General features: G+C 44.1%; 1 protein-coding gene across 3 annotated transcripts in view; it reads left to right on the top strand.

The window, feature by feature from the left end:
- NF2 (neurofibromin 2) overlaps nucleotides 1-24,893 on the top strand; it is a 91,187-nt gene that overhangs the window by 8,617 nt on the left and 57,677 nt on the right. The gene's annotated exons all lie outside the window — the stretch shown is intronic.

Here is a 24,893-nt window from a genome sequence, read left to right on the forward strand (position 1 = left end):
AGGTGTGAGCTAGTGCGCCCGGCCTGGCCTTTTAAAATATTTAATTAATTATTTTTTTTCTCAGACTTGGACTGAAGTGAGAACAAGTACAGTGGTGCAATCATATCTCAGTGCAGCCTAGACCTTCCAGGCTCAAGTGATCCTCCTACATCAGCCTCCCAAGCAGCTCAGACCACAGGCATGTGCGATAACCCCTAGCTTCTTTTTTTTTTTTTTTTTTTTTTTTTTTTTTTTTTAATTTCATGTAGAGACAGAGTCTCCCTGTGTTACCCAGGCGGGTCTTGAACCTGACCTCAAGCAATCCTCCCATGTTGGCCCTTCAAAGTGCTGGGATTACAGATGTGAGCCACTGTGCCTGGCCTGTAAAACATTTTTAAAAGAAAAAAGATATAAATAAATAAATAGAAAATAGCTCTTGTTCATGGATTATAAGATGTAACATTGTCAAGTTGGCAGTATTTTGAAAATTGATCTACACATTCGACATAATCCCTGTCAGAATCTCAGTTTATTTCATTGTAGAAATTGACAAGTCTCCAGGCATGGTGGCTCATGCCTGTAATCCCAGCACTTTGGGAGGCCGAGGCAGGCGGATCACCTGAGGTCAGGAGTTGGAGACCAGCCTGGCCAACATGGAGAAACCCAGTCTCTACTAAAACTACAAAATTAGCTGGGTGTGGTGGCGCATGCCTGTAATCCCAGCTACTCGGGAGGCTGAGGCAGGGAATCACTTGAACCTGGGAGGCGGAGCTTGTGGTGAGCTGAGATCACGCGCCATTGCACTCTAGCTTGGGCAACAAGACAACAAGAGTGAAACTCCATCTCAAAAAAAAAAAAAAAAAGAAATTTGACAAGTCAATTCATAAATTCATATGGAATCGCAAGGGACCTACAATAGCTAAATCTTGAAAAAGAACAAAGCAGAAAGACTCACACTTTGTGATTTCAAGACATACTATAAAACAACTATAATCAAGACAATGTCACCAGGCACAGTGGCTCATGCCTATAATCCCAACACTTTGGGAGGCCAAGGCAGGCAGATCACTTGAGGTCAGGAATTCGAGACCAGCCTAGGCAACATGGTGAAATCTTGTCTCTACTAAAAATACAAAAATTAACCAGGCGTGGGGGTGCACACTTGTAGTCCAAGCTACTTGGGAAGGCTGAGGCACAAGAATCCCTTGAACCCAGGAGGTGGAGGTTGCAGTGAGTCGAGATTGTGCTATTGCACTCCAGCCTGGGGGACAGAGCGAGATTCCATTTCAGAAAAAAAAAAAAAAGACAGTGTGGTACTGGTATAAGGGTAAATGTATAGATCAGTGGGATAGAATTCAGAGTCCAGAAATAAACCCAATGGAATAGAGTTGAGAGTTCATGGTCACCTGATTCTTGACAAGGGTGCCAAGACCATTCAGTGGGGGAGAATTGTCTTGTCTTGTCTTGTCTTTTCTTGCTACATGCCACAGACTGTGAGAAGGAATAGTCCTTTCTTTTTTTTTTTTTTTGAGATGGAGCCTCGCTCTGTCATCTAGGCTAGAGTGCAGTGGTGCAATCTTGGCTCACTGCAACCTCTGCCTCCTGGGTTCAAGTGATTTTCCTGTCTCAGCCTCCTGAGTACCTGGACTACAGGTGTCTGTCACAATGCTCAGCTAATTTTTGTATTTTTAGTAGAGATAGGGTTTCACTATGTTGGCCAGGCTTGTCTTGAACTCCTGACCTCGTGATCCACCTGCCTCAGCCTCCCAAAGTGCTGGGATTACAGGTGTGAGCCACTGCACCCGGCCGGAATAGTCCTTTCAACAAATGGAGCTGAGACAACTGGATAGCCACGTGCAAAAGAAAATTGAAATTACGGCCAGGCACGGTGGCTCACACCTGTAATCCCAGCACTTTGGGAGGCCGAGGCGGGCAGGTCACGAGGTCAGGAGATCAAGACCATCTTGGCTAACACAGTGAAACCCCGTCTCTACTAAAAACACAAAAAATTAGCCGGGCGAGGTGGTGGGCGCCTGTAGTCCCAGCTACTTGGGAGGCTGAGGCAGGAGAATGGCATGAACCCTGGTGGGCGGAGCCTGCAGTAAGCCAAGATCACACCACTGCACTCCAGCCTGGGCGGCAGTGAGACTCTCAAAAAAAAAAAAAAAAAAAAATTGAAATTAAACCCTTACCTCACACTATATACAAAAATTAACTCATGGCTGGGCACGGTGGCTCACACCTGTAATTCCAGCATTTTGGGAGGCTGAGGCGGGCAGATCATGAGGTCAGGAGTTCAAGACGAGCCTGGCCAACATGGTGAAACCCATCTCTACTAAAAATACAAAAAGTAGGCTGGGTGCAGTGGCTCAACGCCTATAATCCCAGCACTTCGGGAGGCCGAGGCAGGTGGATCACGAGGTCAGGAGATCAAGACCATCCTGGCTAACTTGGTGAAACCCCGTCTATACTAAAAATACAAAAACAAAATTAGCTGGGCGTGGTGGCGGGCGCCTGTAGTCCCAGCTACTTTGGAGGCTGAGGCAGGAGAATGGCATGAATCCAGGAGGTGGAGCTTGCAGTGAGCCGAGATCGCACTACTGCACTCCAGCCTGGGCGACAGAGGGAGACTCCGTCTAAAAAAAAAAAAAAAATTATCTGGGCGTGGTGGCGGGCACCTGTACTCACAGCTACTCGGGAGGCTGAGGCAGGAGAATCCCTTGAACCCAGGGGTGAGCTGAGATCACGCCATTGCACTCTAGCCTGGGTGACAGGACGAGTCTCCGTCCCCCACCCCCAAAAACTTAAAATGGATCAAAGGGCCAGCTGAGGTGGCTCACCCCAGTAATCTGAGCACTTTAGGATGCTGAGGTGGATGGATTACTTGAGGCCAGGAGTTCGAGACCAGTCTGGCCAACATGGTGAAACCCTGTCTATATTAAAAATACAAAAATTAGGCTGGGTGTGGTGGCTCATGCCTGTAATCCTAGCACTTTGGGAGGCTGAGGCAGGTGGACTGCTTGAGGCCAGGAGTTCAAGACTACCTTGGCCAACATAGCAAAACCCCATCTCTACCAAAAATACCAAAATTAGCCAGCCGTGGTGGCATGCTCTTGTAGTGCCATCTACTCTGGAGGCTGAGACATGAGAATCACTTGAACTCGGGAGGTGGAGGTTACAGTGAGCTGAGATTGTGCTACTGCACTCCAGCCTGGGCAACAAAGCAAGACTCTGTCTGGAAAAAACAAAAAAAACAAATGTGGAGAAATGTGAACCCTTTTACACTGCTGGTAAGACCATAAAATGGTGCAGCCAGTTTGAAAAGCAAACTAGTTAGCCAGGCATGGTGGGTCATACCTGTAATTCCTGCACTTTGGGAGACCAAGGTGGGAGGATCACTTGAAGCCAGAATTTTGAGACCAGCCTGGGCAACAAAGTGAGACCTTTTCTCTACAAAAAATTTAAAAATTAGCCAGGCGTGGTGGCTTGCACCTGTAGTCTCAGTTGCTTGGGAGGTTGAGGTGGGAGGATCACTTGAGCCTGGGAGAGGCTGTAGTGAGGCATGACTGCACCACTGCACCTCCAGCCTGGTAATCAAAGCGAGACCCTGTCTCAAAAAAAGAAAGGAAGACAATTAGCTGGGTGTGGTAGCGTTCCTTTATAGTCACAGCTACTTGAGAGGCCAAATGGTAGGATTCCTTGAGCCCAGAATTTTGAGGTTGCAGTTAGCTGTGATTGTGGTGCTATACTCCAGGCTGGGCAACAGAGTGAGACCCAGTCTCAAAAAAGATAAAGCCGGGCGCGGTGGCTCAAGCCTGTAATCCCAGCACTTTGGGAGGCCGAGGCGGGCGGATCACAAGGTCAGGAGATCGAGACCATCCTGGCTAACACAGTGAAACCCCGTCTCTACTAAAAATACAAAAAATTAGCCGGGTGTGTTGGCGGGCGCCTGTAGTCCCAGCTACTCGGGAGGCTGAGGCAGGAGAATGGCGTGAACCCGGGAGGCAGAGCTTGCAGTGAGCCGAGATGGCGCCACTGCACTCCAGCCTGGGCGACAGAGCAAGACTCTGTCTCAAAAAAAAAAAAAAAAAAAAAAAAAAAAGATAAAAAGAAAAACATGGTGGCAGTTCCTCAAACAGTTAAACACAGAGTTACCATATGACCCAGCAATTCAACTTACAGATGTCTTCTCAAGAGAAATGAAAACATAGGTTTACAAGAAAAACTTATATGTGAATGTTTATAGTAGTAGTATTCATAATAGCCAGAAGGTAGAAACAGTTCAAATATACATCAGCTGATGAATGGATAAACAAAATGTGGTCTATCCATACTATGGAATTATTTGGCAATAAAATAGAATGAAGTACCAGCACATGCTACAACATGGACCTTGAAAACACTATGCTAAGTGAAAGAAACCAGCCACAAAAGAACACATATGATTCCATTCATATGCAAGTCTAGAATAGGCATATCTACAGAGACAAAGTAGATCAGTGGTTGCTCAGGGCTGGCAAAAATGGATGGGGTAGAGGGTGTGATAGCTGAAATATACAAGGTTTTATTTATGAAGTGATGAAAATATTCTAAAACTGGTGATGGTTGTACATACTGTGAATATACTAAAAACTACCAAATTGTACACTTTAAATGGGTGAATTTTAGGGTATATGAATTATGTATCAAGATGTTTAAAAAAAAAACCGTAGGCAAAATGTAAACAATGGGCATGACTGTGTTCCAAGAAAACTCTATGGACACAGAAATTTGAATTTCACATAATTTTCACAAGAAAATAAAAAAACATTTAAAAATGTAACAGGCTGGGCACTGTGGCTCACGCATGTAATCCCAGCACTTTGGGAGGTGGAATTGGACGGATGACGAGGTCAGGAGTTTCAGACCAGCCTGGCCAATATGTAAAACCCCGCCTCTACTGAAAATAGAAAAATTAGCTGGGTGTGGTGGCACATGCCTGTAATCCCAGCTACTCGGGAGGCTGAGGCAGGAGAATCACTTGAACCCGGAAGGCGGAGGTTGTGGTGAGCCGAGATCACACCGTTGCACTCCAGCCTGGGCAACAAGAGTGAAACTCCGTCTCAAGAAAAAAAAAAAAAAAAAAAGTAAAGATCATTCTTAGCTCTCAGGCCACACAAAAATAGGTGGTGGGTTAGATTTGTCCTGTGGGCCATAGTTTGCTGATCTCTGATCTAAGTTACTATTTGATAGATGTTAGATGTTGTGAGAGGGTAAGAGAGACTAGCCTATAAGGAAAGGGATTTTAGTTTTTTGGGTTTTTTTTTTTTTTTGAGACAGAGTCTCACTCTGTCGCCCAGGTTGGAAAGCAATGGTGCGATCTCAGCTCACTGCAACCTCTGTCACCCAGGCTCAAGTGATTCTTCTGCCTCAGCTTCCCAAGTAGCTGGGATTACAGGCACATGCCACCCTGCCTGGCTAATTTTTGTATTTTTAGTAGAGACGGGTTTTCACCATGTTGGCCAGGCTGGTCTTGAACTCCTGACTTCAGGTGATCCGCCTGCCTCAGTCTCCCAAAGTGCTGGGATTACAGGTGTGAACCACTGTGTCCGTCCAGGAAAGGGATTTTGTATGACATTTTTCAGCCGTAATTTTGCCAGGAAAAGCTCTTTTTTCTTCATTAAGTAGATTCCAGACCCAAAGATGTTGGACAGTGTTATCAGCTAGAGCAAGGTTTTTCAACCCTGGCACTACTGACATTTTGGCTGGATAATTCTTTGTTGTGGGGAGCTGTCTTGTACTAGGATGTTTAGCAGGATCTCTGGCATCTACCTACTAGATGCCAGCAGCATTCCCCCACCCCATCCCAGTCGTTGTGAAAACCAAAAATGTCTTCAGACATTGTCAAGTGTCCCTGGGGTAGGGAGGACACCCTCCAATCTCCTCTTTCTCCCTACCCAACCTCCATGACCACATTGAGAACCACTGATCTATAGAAAAGGATAATAGTAGTGACATTCAGAGAGGCAGGATGGTATAGTGCAAAGCTTGCCAAACTTTAATTTTACATAAATGACCTGGGGAATCTTGGAAAAATGTAGGTTCTGATTGAGTAGTTCTGGGATGGAACTGACAATTTTGTATTAATAAACTCTCAGGTGATGATACCTGTGCCACCGGCCCAAGGACCACACTTTGAGTAGCAGAGCAGTAGTAGAAAGTGCATGGGCTTTGAAAGAAGACAGACCTGGGCTTGAATTCTAGCTAAACTAGTTCTACCTTGGACAAGATACATAGCTCTCTGGACCTTATTTTCTCATCGGTAAAATGAGACTAATAATGCTGACCCTGCAGAGTTCTTATAAGGATTCATGGAGTGCATAGTCCCTGGCAGAAAGGAAGATATAGGAGGGACTATAATTGGCCTAAAGTAGGAGGCTCTGGTTACCGTGGGCACTGCCCTGTTGTGATTTATCAAGCCATTACACCTCACTGAAGCTCAGATTTCCAGTGGAAAAACCTGTTTGTAAACTATGTTCACATATTCTGTTGAAAGTAATCATAGTTTGATTTATGATGATAGGGCTCAGATAAGTGATTAGTTTTATTCTCCTGCCTGTTTTGTATGTTGTCCATTAACTGAGCAAGGTGCTCATGCAAGGAGATGGCAGATGCATTTTGAAAAAAAAGGAGAGAGAGAGTACTTGTAGAATTCTTGACTTTATTGAGGTCAAATGTAGGTGGCTTTTCAAGAAGGACTCAATTTCAGAACCAGTGGCAGTTAACATATGAGTCATGTTACCTTATGCTAATAAGTTCAGACTTTTTTCTTTTTACTGCAGAGATGGGGGAAAAAATCTGCACTACTTGCTGCATTGCACAATTGGCTGGATGCTTTGGAAGATTTTTCCACTTGAAAGATTTGTTATTTGTCATTTTGAGAAAGTGGGTGCTGAGTGTAATTTGCCAGGAGGCTAAACGGCTATGTTATTTCTTACCTAGGCTGGAATTTTACTCTAATAATTCAATCCATCAGTAAGAAAAGCCAAATAGGAAGTTGTGAGAGATCCTAATACTATCTTATATTGAAAACAAAGCCTTCTTCTCCTGTTGTTTGGCATTCTAAATGTTTTCACATACCTAAGTGGGATTATGATTGTATTAAATACCAACATTGCAGATCATTCCAGCATACAAGTGGAAGTAAGTTGTCCATAACGGAAGGAACTTTCTAAAGGGGAAGACAGATAGAACAATTCTGGCATTTTCAGTAAAATCTTAAATCCTTGGCTCCCTAGGACCAGGCAAACCATCCCCTTCAACGATGTAAACTAGAGGGCAGTGTAGTTGTACAGGGTAATATTTCTATACTCTGTATTAGTGCACCAAGAAACTTCTATTCCTGTTTCAGAAGTAAGACTGTTATCTACCTTTTTTTTTTTTTTTTTTTTTTTTTTTTTTTTTTTTTTTTTTTGAGACGGAGTCTCGCTCTGCCGCCCAGGCGGGAGTGCAGTGGCGCAATCTCGGCTCACTGCAAGCTCCGCCTCCCGGGTTCACGCCATTCTCCTGCCTCAGCCTCTCCGAGTAGCTGGGACTACAGGCGCCCGCCACCACGCCCGGCTAATTTTTTTGTATATTTAGTAGAGACAGGGTTTCACCGTGGTCTCGATCTCCTGACCTCGTGATCCGCCTGCCTCGGCCTCCCAAAGTACTGGGATTACAAGCGTGAGCCACCGCGCCCGGCCTACCTTTTTTTTTTTTTGAGATGGAGTTTCACTCTTGTTGCCCAGACTGGAGTGCAATGGCACGATCTCAGCTCACCACAACCTCTGCCTCCTGGGTTCAAGTGATTCTCCAGCGTCAGCCTCCCCAGTAGCTGGGAATACAGGCATGCGCCAACACGCCCTGCTAATTTTTATATTTTTAGTAAAGACGGGGTTTCTCCATGTTGGTCATGCTAGTCTCGAACTCCCAACCTCAGGTGATACGCCCGCCTTGGCCTCCCAAAGTGCTGGGATTACAGGCGTGAGCCACCACACCTGGCCTGTTATCTACCTTTTCACTGCTGTACTCTCCCATGGGTTTTTTTTTGTTTTTTTTGAGAGGAGTCTTGCTGTGTCGCCCAGGCTGGAGTGCAGTGGCGTGATCCTGGCTCACTTCAACCTCTGTCTCCCGGGTTCAAGCGATTCTCCTGCCTCAACCTCCTGAGTAGCTGGAATTACAGGCACCTGCCATCATGCCAGGCTAATTTTTGTATTTTTAGTAGAGACGGGGTTTTACCATGTTGGTCAGGCTGGTCTTGAACTCCTGACCTCGTGATCTGCCTGGCTCGGCCTCCCAAAGTGCTGGGATTACAGGCATGAGCCACCATGCCCGGCCTCTCCCATGGGTTTTAAGCAGTGCCTGTGGATGGCATGGGTGCCACTACTCAGGTCTAGGACATGGACAGGCAGGGGTGAGTGATGAGTGCATGCGTGCTGATGAAGGGGTGTGAAGAAGGAGGTAGGACAGATGCTGGCTAGTGCTGCCCTTCACTGGACCCCATTCTGCCTTTGTGTGGGACAAAGGGCTAGGGACTAGCAGTTGCTTTGTGCTAGGTACCATGCTAAATGCTTTAAATGCACAGTACCTCATTTGATATAACAGGGACTCATTTATTCATTCAAGAGATATTATAAAATAGGCCTAGCACGCTGACTCACACCTGTAATCCCAGTGGGAGGCTGGGGCGGCCAGATCACTTGAGGCGAGGAGTTCGAGACCAGTCTGGGCACATGGTGAAACCCTGTCTCTACTAAAAACACGAAAATTAGCCAGGTGTGGTGGTGGGCGCCTGTAGTCCCAGCTACTCCGGAGGCTGAGGCAGGAGAATTGCTTGAACCTAGGAGGTGAGGGTTGCAGTGAGCTGAGATTGCGCCACTGCACTCCAGCCTGAGCGACAAGAGCAAGACTCTGTCTCAAAAAAAAAAAAAAAAAAAAAAAAAAAAAAGATAATAATTAGGCGTAGTTTTGCGCACCTGTAGACATAGCTATTTGGGAGGCTGAGACAAGAGGATCACTTGAGCCCAGGAGTTCGAGGCTGCAGTGAGCTATGTTCGTACCACTGCATGAAGCCTGGGTGACAGAGTGAGACTCTGTTTCTTTTATTTATTTGTTTTTAAAAAAATAGAGACAGGGTTGGCTGGGGATGGTGGCTCATTCCTGTAATCCCAGCACTTTGGGAGGCTGAGGCGGGTGGATCCCTGAGGTCAGGAGTTCAAGACCAGCCTGGCTAACATGGGAAAAACCTGTCTCTACTAAAAATAGAAAAATTAACTGGGGGCAGTGGCATGTGCCTATAATCCCAGCTACTTGGGAGGCTGAGGCAGGATAATTGCCTGAGGTGGAGGTTGCCTGAGATTGAGCCACTGCACTCCAGCCTGGACGACAGGGAGAGACTCCGACTCCAAAAATAAAAAAAAATAAAAGTAGAGACAGGGTCTCCTTACATTGGTTGCTCAGGCTGGTCTCAAACTCCTGGGCTCAAGGGATCCTCCTGCCTCAGCCTCCCAAAGTGCTAGGATTATAGGTGTGAACCACCACACCCAGCTCTGATTTACTGGGTGCCCTCATTGACCAGGCAGGGAACACCTCCTAGCAGTGATCAAGGACTACTTTGGACCTAGGTTCTGTAATTGGCTTCATCTTTAAATGGGGAAATGGAGGCTCAGACAGGATACATAGCATGCTTAAAGGCTTAGTGAAGCCACTATCTATTCTGAAAGAGGCAGAATAGGACAGGGACAGGTAGGTAGTGAGAGAATAGGGAGAATAGATGGGCACACTCTTTAACTTAATATCGACCAGTAAAGCCTGCAGTTGCTTATTTGAACCTCACATTGAGGCTGTCATGTAAGTTGAGTAAGTCTTAGCTCAAGCTTCAGTTTCCTTGTTGGGGCCGCTGAGGCAGCATAGCCTAGAGATTACAAGCATAGACTTCAGAGTTTGATTGCTGGCTCTGCCTCTAACCAGCTTTGCAACCTTAAAGCTCCTTAACCCCCTCACATGCCTCTGTTCCCTATCTGTAAAATGGTGATTGTAATTAATTCTTCCCGCATAGTGTTACAAGAATTAAATTTCAGTAATTACTGGTAAAGTACTTAGAATAATACCTAACACAAGATAAGTGCTATATATAATGGTTGTTACCTAAAAGAAATAACAGCCTGGGCAACACGGCGAAACTCTGTCTCTACAAAAAATACAAAAATTAGCTGGTTGTGGTGGTGTGCACCTGTGGTCCTAGCATCTTGGGAGGCTGAGGTGGGAGGATCACATGAGCCTGGGAGGTTGAGGTTGCCATAAGCTTCCTGATTGCACTACTGCACTCCAGCCTGGGTGACAGAGTGAGACCTTGTCTCAAAAAATAAATAAATAAAATAAATTTAAAAAATAAAAAGGAAATAAGTTCAGTGCCTGTTGTCAGCTTGCTCCCTTTCTCAGCCTCTTCTCCACTTCCTCACGTACCCTTTTGCTCTGAGCCTATTGTCCTGGTCCCTCCTTCACACTGCCACACCTTTGCATAGGCTGTTCTCTTTGCCTGGAATGCCATTCTCACTTGTTGCCTGGCAGAACTGTACTCATTCTCCTTCTAGGCTCTGCTCAAAGGTTTCCTCCTCTTTGTGCCCAAAGTCACCACATAGCTTCTAAGTGATGGGACTGAGATTTGAAGCCAGGTCATCTGTCTTTCAGGCCAGCCCTCTTTCCACTACCCTATGCTACCCAAACAGGAAGCTTAAAAGAGAAGTAGGAGAGAAAAAGTTAGAAATCTGGAGAGAACTTAGGTATTTGGTAAACAGGAAAAAGAAAGTGGAAAGAAAAGATCCTTTGAAGGACTTCCTCAACTTAACAACTATTTGCCTATGGCATTATTTTATTGCATTTGGTGTATGATACTATCTCAAAAGCATTTCGTAAACTTGCCAGTGGCTTACATTTTTGCCGGGTGAATGACATGACTAACGATCCCTGCTATATTACCTCAGTGTCTAGTTTGTCGTTTTGAACCAAGTGGACATTTTCTGTAAGTGAATAATTTTCACTTGCCCATGATATGAGAATTTCTTACCTTTGGCTTAAAATGAGGCTTATTTTATAACAGTTAAGCATTGTCTAGTTGCATATTTAACATAGAATGCTCCAGCCTGTATTCAGCCTGGTGTCTTATAATATTTGGTATGCCCACCTAGATAGCAATTGGTAACATCTTTATTCTGAGACTCTTTCATGTACGGATTTTGAAAAGTTAGTTAACTGTGCAGACGACATTGTTTCTTTGACTTTTAAAATCCTCTTCCCTCTCACTGACAGTTCAGTTTTGGAAGAGACTGTATTTTTTTTTTTTGAGACAGAGTCTCTCTCTATCGCCCAGGCTGGAGTGCAGTGGCATGATCGCTGCTCACTGCAACCTCCACCTCCTGGGTTCAAGCAATTCTCTTGCCTCAGCCTCCTGAGTAGCTGGGATTATGGGTGTGCACCACCACACCCGGCTAATTTTTGTATTTTTAGTAGAGATGAAGTTTCACCATGTTGGCCAGGACGGTCTTGATCTCCTGACTTCGTGATCAGCCCACCTCGGCCTCCCAAAGTGCTGGGATTACAGGCGTGAACCACCGCGCCCAGCCTTTTTTTTTTTTTTTTTTTTTTGAGATGGGGTCTCACTCAGACTGGAGTGCAGTGGTGCTAATCACAACTCACTACAGACTTGACCTACTGGGCTCAAGTGATCCTCCTGCCTAAGCCTCCCAAGTAGCTGGGACTACAGGCATGTGCCACCAATACCCGGCTAATTTTTTTGTAGGAATGGGATCCCGCTATGTTGCCTAGGCTGGTCTGGAACTTCTGGGCTCAAGCGATCCTTCAGCCTCAGCCTCCCAAAGTGCTGGGATTACAGGCATGAGCCACCGTGCCCAGCTAGAGATGTGTGTGAATTGGTAGGTTCAAACTAGATATTGGAGGCTCACGAAGCCCAGGTTAAAGAGGCTTGTATTCATCAGATGCGATGAAGAGCTTCGAAGTTTTTACTAGGAGTGTGATTTAAAGTGGTTGGCATGCAAAATGATTTGGAATGTTTGGGGTTTGGGGTGGGGAGAGAGAGGTTGGAAATAGGAAACAATTAGAAGGCAAACGCTTTGGGCAAGGTATCACATTGAAACCTGAACAGCGGTGGGACTCGCTGGGGGCTGGGACAAAACTAGGCAGATGTAAGCGTCTAGTGAATCTAGGGATTAGGGTGTTCTGTGACCAAAAATGAGCAGAAGACCTACTAGGCTCAAGATTCAGGAGGTTCTGAGGTCCAAAACCGGTCCTCAGTCTCCGAAGTCAGTCAGGCAGAAGGGAATTTGGGTCAAGCTGGCCAGAGTTGAGCTCAGGAAGTCAGTGCACTTTTTCTTGTCTGGTTCCTGCATGGTTTTACTTGTGTAAAACCATCGAGATCCCTAAACCGATGTCTGAACACCAGTCTTCTAGGCAGAGCTCCACCGTGTGACCTTGGGCACATCACTTATTTCCCCCAGGCCTCAGTTATTCTGAAAGATGAGGGGAAGAACTCACTTTCAAAGGCCCTCAGCTTTAGCGTCTTATTTTAGGTGATCTGGGCAGAAGAGTCTCACTGTGCTCCTCTCCCTTTCATATTTCCTGCTTTGGTAGGAAGTCATCTCAAGACTTGAGTGTATAGGCATGAGGAAATCTGCTAGAGGACAAGAAGAATATTGCTTAAAGAATAAGAGCTACAGCCCTGATGGAAGGGGTAAATTGGCCTGCGAAAAGCCCTGCCACTGCTACCTGCTTCCCAAGTGACCTTGAACTTAACTCTTTAAACCTCAGTTGCTGCATCTATAAAATGAGAATAATAGTATCTTTTTTATAGGGTTTTTTTGTTTTGTTTGTTTGTTTTGAGACGGAGTCTCCCTCTGTTGCCCAGGCTTGAGTGCAGTGGCACCATCTCAGCTCACTGCAACCTTTGCCTCCCAGGTTCAAGTGATTCTCGTGCCTCAGCCTCCTGAGTAGCTGGGATTATAGGAGTGCACCACCATGCCTAACTAATTTTTGTATTTTTAGTAGAGATGGGGTTTTGCCATGTTGGCTAGGCTGGCCTGGGACTCCTAACCTCAAGTGATTCTCCTGCCTTGTCCTCCCTAAGTACTGGGATTACAGGCGTGAGCCAACGTGCCTGGCCAGGGTTGTTTTGAGACATGAATGAGGTGGACCTTTACAGGCACCTGGTTCAGGGCCTGACCCGTAGTGAGCATTTGATAAATATTACCTATCTATGTTGTCATGGGCTGGGAGTGTAGGAACAGGAAGTGTCTCATGCCAGAAGCACTGTGAATTTTCTCCTTTAATCATTGCCTTCATTTTCTTTGAACCTTATTCAGATTATCCATGCCTTTGTAATTGTAGACCCTCTAAACTATAATTAGTCCAAATAAAATGAACTCACCTTATGCCATGTTCTTGTTGAAGGATCCTCTTTCTTTCCCTTTCTTTTTTCTTTCTTCTTTCTTTCTTTCTTTCTTTCTTTCTTTCTTTCTTTCTTTCTCTTTCTCTCTCTTCTTTCTCTCCTCTTTCTTTCTCTTTCTTCCTTTCTTTCTCTCTCTCTCTCTTTCTTTCCTTGCTCTGTCGCCAGGCTGGAGTGCAGTGGCGACATCTTGGCTCACTGCAGCCTCCGCCTCCCGGGTTTAAGCGATTCTCCTGCCTCAGCCTTCCGAGTAGCTGGGACTACAGGCGTGCACCACCACGCCCAGCTAATTTTTGTATTTTTAGTAGAGACGGGGTTTCACCATGTTGGCCAGGATGGTCTCGATCTCTTGACCTCGTGATCTGCCCACCTCGGCCTCCCAAAGTGTTGGGATTACATGCGCGAGCCATTGCACCCAGCCGGATCTTCTTTTTTGTAACATGCTAAGTAATACATCTCTATTTAGCTTGATGTCCATGGTGATAGCAGGATTCTTTTCGGATTTCTGCCATAGTTAATTATTCTGCATTCTTTTGTCCCTAGTGTGTCATATTGAAATTTTTCTTTTTTCTTTGTTTTTGATGACTTCTCCAGTTATTCATGCTAGTTTTGCATTCCTGTCCAAGAACATTTTTGCTCCTTGTTTATTTTTAATTTCATAAACTAAAGCGTTTGAGGTTTTAAAAACCCAGAATTGAGTTTTCTCAGAGCTGCTAATCTTCCTAGCCAGCTGGTGATGAGGCTTCTCAATTCTTGTTACAGGATGATGTGTTCTGTCCTCCTGTCTGTGCTTTGTTTAATTTAGATTCTAAATCCACATGTTTTAGGACATTTTTAGCATGTTAAAATTTATTACCAATGTAGTGCTGACTTCAGGGAAAACATTTTAATGAAATCTTCAGTCACTCATGTTGACACAAGGTGCTTGTCCTAGTGCAGGAATCTCTGTGGCACCACTAGGTGGTGCCAGACTGCATCATTTCTGAAGACACAGCCTTTTCTCTTCCAACTCTTTTGCCACTGTTCTCTTTTTTGCTTCTTTGCCAAATTTGGACCGAGCTTTGAAAAATTCATATAAACTTTCTCTTAGTGATTTATGTTGCTTATAGCTTTTCCCTCCACCTTGCCTGTTTTAGTCTTCTTGTTTCAATAGTTTTGATAGTTTGACATACAGATAAAACTTAAAACTGAAGCCTGGAGTAATTACTAAATGTATCTCGACTGATCTGTGGTTTTAAATTCACCAACAGTGCATCTCCCAACTTTCTTAATCATATTGATTTTGAGATTAAATCAGTCTCATAAATATGTTAGTCTTCAGCCCACAGTAGTTCTCATCCATCTGCAGACATTTTTTTTTTTTTTTTTTTTTTTGAGTTGGAGTCTCACTCTGTCACCAGGCTGGAGTACAGTGGTGCCATCTCAGCTCATGGCAACCTCTGCCTCCTGGGTTCAAGCGATTCTCTTGCCTCAGCCTCCTGAGTAACTAGGACTACAGGTGCTTGCCACCACGCCCAGCTAATTTTTGTATTTTTAGTAGAGACAGGGTTTCACCATGTTGGCCAGGATGGTCTCGATCTCTTGATCTTGTGATCCACCCGCTTCAGCCTCCCAAAGTGCTGGGATTACATGCATGAGCCACCACGCCCGGCCCCATCTACAGATATTTTTACCAGTCCTACCCACTCATGCCTATACCGTCTAATGTTATTAAAGTCAGTTTTATTATCATTGATGACCATGAAACTTAATCAAAAGGTCAAGCTAGAAACAGAGAATATTCAAAATTTCTTTCCAGGCAAACGTCTGGGTTCAGTAGAAGCTAGTTCACGTGAATGGATCATGCTCTAGCTCTGTTGTGCTGGGAGCTTTTTTGAAGGAATGCATTGTTACATACTAACCACAATTTTTACATTGTCCAGGGCAGGAGTAATCAGTTGGTTGATACTTAGTCAGGGGTTGTGTTTCGTAGTCTGCTAGTTGTACCTGATGTTTAGGCATTTGAAATTTAACCTTGTGCCTTATCTGTGCTGAATTTACTATTGTTTCCTATTTGTAGTGCTCTGCAAAATTATTCTCAGTATATCACACATTTGTAATCATTGCCAATCACTGAATATCAATAACATGCGAGGTGATAAAAACTTCTATTTTTCAGCAGCATTATCATTCCCAATTTTACTACATCAGAGAGTTCATCATTATACAGTCAACTCACGATTTTTAGGAGTAAGGAACATAATAGCAGACCCTGAATGAGGGAAAAGAATGTGAAACCACACATAAACTAAAGGTGAAGTCATTTACATCCCTGAAAATGATTTTAAGATACAGAATGAGATGTTAAAGGACTAAAAGAAAATTATTGTAGCAATGAAAAAGTGCTACATGGTTTATACAAAGTCATGTCAAGCTCATAGACTCAGACAGTGGTGTTAATCCTGAAAGACCACTTGATGATTATGGAAGCCAAGACCCAAAGAGGTTAAGTGACTTACCCAGCACAGCGGGTTTGTGTGTTTTATAGCTGTTTGACGGAGCTATGATTGCTCTCATGTTGTGAGCTAAATTCCAAAGATAGAGATTGTCATGTTTGCTTTTGTGGGGACTGTATTGTTTTCATAGCACCATGGTTGTATTGTTTCTTTTTGCTTTGTCATCTGTCAGTCAACTTTGAAGCGAATCTTGTTTACAGCATAGTAAAATATGGTGATTGCATGGCTCATAAGAGATTTACAAATGAAGAAACTGAGGCCCGGTTGAGCTGCGTGGCACACCCAAGTCATAGGCTTGTGTGTGGTTGAGGCAGAGAATCTAGGATACAGACCTCCCTGCTGGCTTCCTGCTGCTCCCATAACTGCTCTGCACTTCAGCGGGAAAGATGCCAGAAACTGCAAGCGTAAGGCCTTTTTTCCCCTAAAAAACTAATTCATTTGGTTTTGAAAGACTTACCAGAGTTTAAAAGCTCCATTTTGTGGCTTCCCAAGGTGCTGTGATTTGTTTCTTACTAGTGTTCTTTGTTCTGTGGAAAATTTTCTTATTTGGTTCTTTGAGATTTCCTTGCCAAGGTATTTTTAGAGAGAGGAAATCAGTATGTGTCACCAAAGGGGTAAAATATATACCTTAAGGCCTAATTATGCAATTACATTTTTAATAACGAGTGTCATAAATTCTTGCTTCACTGCAATCATTACTTAGAAGACTGTTCTGCTCAGAAGCCTCATCTAGTTATCATGATTATCATCAACATCGTCAGCCAGCCACAAGCATCAAGCATTTATGGAGTATCCACAGATTGTGCAGCACTTGCCAGGGTTCTGGGAGACTTAATCTGTGAGTGTGTGTGTGTGTGTGTGTGTGTGTGTGTGTGTGTGTGTATACCCTTGCTTTCAAGGAGTTTGTGATCTGCAGAATTGGAGGAAAGACAGAAAACTTGGGGAAAGACAAGTACCTCATTTTTCAATATATGTAAAGCCCATACTGATTCAGGAATGTGGTATTGGGGGACGTGGACAGCAGGGAGACAAAGGGATAGATCTTAGAAAGGTCTGGTTACAAATAAATGGAAGCACATAAGTTGGCTGACGTGGGAGGACATAGGCTGGGTTGTAATAAGGTAGGGTAATTGGTTGAAGGAGGGAGGAGGCACTTGGTGAAGAGTTGAAGGCAATAATTTAAATATATTTGGCATAATAACAGAGATGATTGGAGAACTGGGAGAAGAAAATTACTTGCTGTAGTTGATTATGGCAGAAACTGACAGGGCAAGAGATTAGAGTTGGGATTTTTTGCAAAGAGGAGGTTTCAAGTTTGTGATATCTTTTTTTTTTTTTTTTTTTTGAGATAGTCTTGCTCTGTCACCCTAGCTGGAGTGCAGGGGCTTGATTTTGGCTCACTGCAACCTCTGCCTCCCAAGTTCAAGCGATTCTCCTGCCTCAGCTTCCCAAGTAGCTGAGACTACAGGTACGCGCCACCACGCCCAACTAATTTTTGTATTTTTAGTAGAGACGGGGTTTCACCATGTTGGCCAGTCTGGTCTCGAACTCCTGACCTCAGGTGATCCGCCTTCCTCGGCCTCCCAAAGTGCTGGAATTACAGGCATGAGCCACTGCGCCTGGCCTCCAAGTTTGTGAGATCTTGCCCAGATTTAAATGAAGGATGTAGGGTTCAGGATTGGTACAGCAGAGGAAAAAAGTCTCTCTCTCTCTCTCTCTCTCTCTCTCTCCCCTCCCCATCTTTTTGCTATGATCTATTTTTTTTTCCCGCACTTTTCACAGATGTTGACCTGTGATCTATTTCTATTTGGAGGATCTCTTTTTCCCTCATGTTGAGAATAATGGCTGAGGTGTGGTGTATCCTTTAATTTTGAAAGGAAATGGCATGATGGTTTTGCGGTTTAATCATGAGACACAAGAACAGCTTTTGTTGTGTGGTGATACCATACCCTGAATTGAGAGTATCAGTGTTAGACATATATTACTGCACTTTTTTATCTTCTTTGCTTAATCAAAATAGATTTTAATGGAATTTATTATTCACTTACTGCACAGTAAAATTACTTTTATAACTTTCCATTGTGTTTTTCTTGTAAATTGAGGTATTTGGCCCCTTTTTCAAAACAGACAAAAGTTGTATTCAGGTTAGGTTCGGATCTGGTATATTAGCATCTTGAATTCTCAAGTCTCCTATAAACCTGTTCTCTTAGGCCAGCTATGACTGCAGAAGTCAGTTATGGATAAACATTGAGAGGGGAGATCACATCATCCTTTGTTTTCCATTTCTGAAATAACAGCAGACACGTGGCACATGTCCTGAGCCTGGGGAGGCGCCGTTCCTTTTGTTACTCTATCTGTATGGGAGCTAACCTTTTGACAATTTTTATGGCAAATGCTAGGGCAGCTTGTGAGCTAATTAGAAGAAACTGATAAGTGAATGCTGAGTTTGTTGATTCCCTTTCATTTTCTGCGGAGGAGACAGCTAGTCAAACGGCATTCTTCGTGTGGCTGATAATTTAGCCCACCAGACCTCTATGAAATGGAATATTGCTTCTCTCTTAGTTTTTTCCACATTTTAGTCTTTAAAGCCAACATTTCTCCATAGGTTCTAATACTTAGGCATTTCATATATAGTAGCCAAATTCAGTTCACTTTCTTCAAGAAAGTTGTCCTTTTCAAACTGTGGCCTTTTCCTGTCATGGGTCTGGTTTCTTACTCACCCCGCACTGTTGTAGGTACCAGGATTTGATTGCTGATGACTATATGTCCCAAAGAAAGCAGTGGGAGAAATGCAGCTGTCAAAGCAAAAAACAAATAGCGGTTTTAAGGTTGAGTCTCAACCTGGCCAGTAGCAAGATAGCTGCTCAGTAGATGTTATTCCTAATGCTTCCCTGGTTAATAGACCTCAATCAGTCCTGCAGGTTATTGGTGCTGGTTGCTTCCTGTAACAGAAAAGTACTGCATTCCAGCTATGTTCCTGCTGTGGAATGTAAGTGCTTAGTGCTATTTACTTAAAACATTCTAGGTTGATAAATTACAAGCGCTTCACTCTGGGTAAAGCTCATAAATTCAGCTCCTACAAAAAAAATAGCAAGCTGATAGCACTTAGTCCTGTTTATAAAGTTCATACACATCTGTCTATGATATAGGCACAAGTATTTATCTATGAAATAGCACTGCAGCCTGTTAAAGTAATGGGTGAGCACAGACACAAAGGCGAGAAGCATCCGACTTCCAGACTCCTTCTATTAGTCTCTATGCCTGAAGGGCACCTTGAGGAGGAGGTCTGTGGAAGGGAGCTTCCAGGCATTGGAGCATTGGAGTCCACATTTGTGCTCCTTTCTGTCTGTCTTCTTCCCGCAAGTCACCTTTCTCTTTTTTTTTTTTTTTTTTTTTTTTGAGACAGAGTCTTGCTCTGTCCCTCAGGCTGGAGTGCAGTGGCGCGATCTCGGCTCACTGCAAGCTCCACCTCCCAGGTTCACACCATTCTCCTGCCTCAGCCTCCCAAGTAGCTGGGACTACAGGCACCCGCCAACACGCCTGGCTAATTTTTTGTATTTTTAGTAGAGATGGGGTTTCACCGTGTTAGCCAGGATGGTCTCGATCTCCTGACCTTGTGATCCGCCCGCCTCAGCCTCCCAAAGTGCTGGGATTACAGGCTTGAGCCACCGTGCCCGGCCAACGCAAGTCACCTTTCTCACGCCCTCCACCTCTCTTTCCTTCTGCAAAATGAGCATCTGCCTCTTAGCCTCCCTCTTCTTCACTAGGCTGAGATGAGGCAGGGAACTGTGGTGGATCCAGAGCAGTTTGAACACTTTGGCTGCGTGGAAAGCGATGCGGTTAAATGAACATTTAATCAGAACCAGGAGCTGTTCTTCTGGCAACCTGTTGAGGAAAAATGATAAACCCTAACAAAAAGGCCCTCAAGTGGCACGAGTGCAGGGCCTGAAAGCCTTACGTGCCATCAGGTATCCAAAAAGAACATCTTTTAACCAGAAAATAAACATGAGTTTTTTTCATCCCGCTAGTCCTAGGTTCTTGGAGCCCCACAGGTATTGTTGCAGGATGCATCACTGCTTCGAATCAGTGACTGAACAACCCAGTACCTAATCAGCGTGGAGAGTCAGAATTGTCACACGCACTGGGCTGAAGCTGCATATTCAGTACTGCATTGAACATTCAGTACTGCAGATAGGATAATTATGCCGTTTGTCAGATACTAGAAAAGTGTAAAGAACATTGCTTCACTTTGCAACAGCTTGGACCCAAGCAGCAGAACTGCTGTTCCCTCTGGCTGGCTGACCTTCCTATTGTCAGCCCCTTCACCACAGCTCAACTACCCCCCGGCTTTCAAGGTCCAGCTCAAACAGCATCTCCTCAGGAAAGACCTTACTCCCGGAGACCCAGGCCCGAGTTGTGTTGCCACTGTACCCTGTTCTGTTAGCACTTACCACGTTTCATTTTTGTGATCCATTTACCTGTCTTCCCTGTCAGACATGAACAGGGACAGTGTCTTGTCCTCAATTCATCATTTATCTCCTGTTTTGAGCACAATGACCAGGACGTAGTGGATGCTCAATAAAGGTTTGTCAAATGAGTGATAGTATGGTTAGCTCAGTGAGAATTGATGTGCCCTTTGTGATCTGTCATCCATCATCCTTGGTGTGAAGCAGGGCTGGGAGGCTTTAAACAGTGCCACTTGAGAATCTAAGGAGAGGAGGCAGAGTTAAAATTAACAATAACTACCCCTTACTGAGTATTTATTTGCTATGGGCCAAGCACTCTCTTAGGGTTTTTAAATGTATCAATGCCCTTAATCTTTAGATCAATCTGCTAAGACGAGTTCTGTTTATTATCCCCTTTGCAAAGCACAAGGAAGTTCAGTCACTTGCCCAAGGTCACACAGTGACAGTGCAGAGATTCATACCAATGGTAGATAACCATCACTTAATCTATATTCCTTTTAGACTAGTTCCTGGAAAGATTAAGCCCTCATGTCCTGAGGCATCCATCTTAGGTAACAATTTAACTTCTCTCTTGTTTCTAGAATGGTATTAGTGTGTTCCATACTTGGGAGAATGGAGAAAATGGTCACCAGATAACTTTCTGTGTTTTTTGGTTCAGATGAGAGAGGTAGAGTTAGTTGACAAAGAATTGATTTTATGTATTTATTTTTATTTTATTTTATTATTTTTTGTTCTTGATTTTAGATGGTAGTTTCGGTCCTTTTGGAAACATAGCATTATCCTCCAGCCAGACTGAACTATCTTACTCCCATTTCCTGTAAGGACGACTGACCTCTTTTTTGCCTCTAGACTTGTGCATATGCTGTTCCCTCTGCCTGGAACATACTTACCTGCTTGCTCCTCCTTCCCCAAGCCCTGTCTTCACTTGATTCCTCTTTTCTTATCCCTACCCTCCCAGGATAGGAGGTTCCCACAGCCCCTGGGTGTCCCTGTTGTGGCACTCACAAGTGTTATAGTGCTGAAAGCCCACTCCTGGGGTTTTTATGTGTGTGGTGAAGGAGGTGATTATCTGTTCCCAGCTAGTTCATATCCTAGTCCTCTGAGTGTAGAGACTTGTTTCTTACTCCCCATTTGTCCGCTGCACCTTGGGCGGTGCTTGGACACAATGTGTGTGTTCACTATTTGTGGAATAAGTGGGTGAGCAGGAGTTAACTGGCTTTAAGTCTTTGAGTTTTGGGTTTTTGAAGTAGTCAAGTCCGTCCTGCGGACAGCCATTGTTTGCCATGTCTTGTATGTACACACTTGCCTGGGCACTGTGGGGAGCAGAAAGAGGACTAATACTGCTCTTGTGCTGAGGCACCTACGGTCTCGGGAGATGTTCAGGGGACAGTGAGTCACTTCACAGCATCAGCATGGTGTAGTGGATGAGTGATGACACTGAAGATGAGCTTGGTCATATTCTGGCAAGTTGGCCGACACCTGGAAGTCCCGTCCACACCCTAAGACCTCTTTTCCCAGGGCGTCCTGAGAACCACCCAGAGCAACTGTGACCAGTGGCGCTTGTTTTTAAAGAAGTAGAAGCCCAAATTAGGAAGACTGAGCAAACCTCATGCATTTGGGGAAGGGCTTGTTGGAAAGTGGAACCTGATGTAGGTAACAACATGTTGAGGTTAGATTTAACCAAACAGAAAGACTTCTTAATTGCTTAAAGACAACATTTTATTTTATAAGTGGAATTAGGGCTTTAAATCAAATATGTTTGAACGTCTTTACTTGGTTTCCTTAGGCACCTTCACTCATCTTGTCTAAAACTTAATTGCTGGTCTATCCCTGCCAGATTTGCTGCTTCTCTTTGATTCCGTCTCTCCTTTAGTGGAACCACCTGGTACTCAAGCCAGACACACAGGTGTCCCTCTTAATTCTGTCTCCTCTGGTCCTGTTCAGGCACCTGTTCTGTGACTCTGCCTCTTTTCCGTTTCTCAGGCTGCCTTCTCTCCCTTCCACTGCCTTCCTTATGTCAGGGATTGGCCTACTTTCTGGCCTTCTTGATCCAGGGCTTCTTTTCTTCAACTCATACTCCACCCTGTTGTCAGAGCCCATCCAGAATGCAGATTGGAGCCTATGACTCCTCTGCTCAAGGGTCTTCAAAGACTTCGCGGCTTTTCGCTGAAGTTGAGCCACCTGGTCCCAAATGGAGCCCCATTCCCGCCATGCCACCTCCTGTCTGTTTCAGCTTTACAAGATGACTTGCAGTTTCCTGTAGAAAGCATGACTTTTAAAAAAGACTTATTTCCTTCTCTCCTGCATCTAACTCTCACTTGCTCTTTAAAGCCTTCTCTGACCTAGGTCTTGCCTGTTTCTCCTGCAGAACACTGCTTCCACCATTTTGTAGCATCAGTGTCTAACATTGGTTGGCATGTAGGGTGTGCTCTGTAATCCTTGTTGAAAGAATAAGTGGAAGGTAACAGAGGCTTAATTCACATTGAGCTGTAAATGAGCAATATCTGACTCTTCTGAGAATGGATTTTGTTTCAAACACTGGTTACTTACTAGAAAAGGTGTCTGGGGAGTGCTGGACAGCAAGAACAAAGGGACCCCACAGAACAGGAAAAGAGGCACTCTAGGGTCTGCAGTTTGCCTATGTTAGATCACCATGAAAAAGGCCAATGTATGCTTTGGCAGCTGGCAAAGAATCCTGTGACTCAGTTTCCTTATTTGCACAAAAAGGGGATGAGTCTACATCAGGTAATTACTCATGCTCATTTCCAGCTCTTGACAGTCTACGATCCTTTGTGTCAAAGTTAAAAATCTAAGTAGGGCATTCTGAATTTGTGTCAGAGTTGATGCACTTCTCCTCACTGTATTGCAAGTGCCAAGGGGACAAATACATTGTCTTTTTGCATTCAACAAAGGCAGTTTTGCATTTTAAAAACAAAGTAGAAGGGAATACAGGAAAACTGCATTAATACAATTTTATGCCAGAGAATTTAAACTCCCAAGTCAGGAAATTCACTCATCATTCCCTTGGCAGCTTTTGTTTCTCTGCACTGCACACCCCACTTACAGACAGCCCCTTCTTGCCAAAGCCTGGCCCGGCCATGACCATGAGTTATGGCAGATTGGGAATCATTACCTTGATCTTCTCAACCCTTGGGTGTTTAACTTTTCCAAGTTAATGCCTGTTCTTTAATGTTACATTATCTTGTAGCAAGGTAGTCATTTATAATTTATATACTAGAGCTGCCTTAAAATAGAGACAAGAGGATAATCAGCATCCTGAAGCTTCTAATTTTCCAAAATAACATTTCTTCAGTGAAGTCTGCCTGTAGGAATTAAAACTTTTGGTGAATTAAAAAGCCTTTTGTCCTATTGTCAGACTGGGAAATGGATGTCCCCATTACTCCGCCTTAAAAACGAGGAAGGAGATCATCTGTTAAAAATAAAACTCATCATTTTCTTTTATTCTTCTCAAAATAATCCCTAAAGACCTCAATCTTTATAGTGTTCCGGTGGCCCCACTATAGTTAGAGAGGAGACAGGGCAGAAGTTGAAGGACAGATAGGAGAAATGGCCTTGCTAAAAGATAAAAGCCAGTATGCATCTCAGCTACTTGTCTGCTGTGGTCCTGATATTCTTCCATCTAGGTTGCTGCTTTGCTTGACTTTGACTGCAAACACAGAGAAGAGATGGGCTTTCCTGTTGAGTACCTTGTAGAGAAGCCACTGTTCATTCATATGTGTTAAAAATAAAAAGCCTACTTGAAAACTCCCCTGTAGAATCAGGTTTTAGCAAAAACCAATCAGGTATCAGAGGTCTAACTTATTTTTCCCTTCTTGATTTTATAGCAAGTCTCTAAACCCTAAGAATTTTTTTTTTTTTTTTTTTTTTTTTTTTTTTTTTTTTTTTTTTTTTGAGATGGAGTCTTGCTTTATTGCCAGACTGGAGTGTAGTGGCACGATCTCAGCTCACTGCAACCTCCACCTCCTGGTTTCGAGCGATTCCCCTGCCTCAGCCTCCCGAGTAGCTGGGACTACAGGCATGTGCTACCATGCCTGGCTAATTTTTTAGTATTTTACTAGAGATAGAGTTTCACCATGTTGGCCAGGATGGTCTCGATCTCCTGACCTCGTGATCCGCCTGCCTCAGCCTCCCAAAGTGCTGGGATTACAGGTGTGAACCACCACGTCCGGCTGCCTAAGAATTTTTTTCATTCCTTTTCATTAGACATCTTCAGTGTGGTAAGACTTTGAGTGGAGATTCCTAATGAAGGCAGGAAGGGATGGATGCTTCTGCAATTGAGTGGTCTCATTTTTCCCATGTCTGTTGAAAGATTACTCTTTCATGACCACCATTTCTGTGATGCATCTCGTATGATCCTAATGCACTCGAGTTTGTATTTGAATGTCCATCTGATATTTAGAGGTGGTTGGGGCAAGGAGGGGGCAAGCAGCAACTAAGGGGTTATATGGGAACATC

Source organism: Nomascus leucogenys, chromosome 7b (genome assembly GCF_006542625.1).
Source record: "Nomascus leucogenys isolate Asia chromosome 7b, Asia_NLE_v1, whole genome shotgun sequence".
Classification (NCBI taxonomy): domain Eukaryota; kingdom Metazoa; phylum Chordata; class Mammalia; order Primates; family Hylobatidae; genus Nomascus; species Nomascus leucogenys.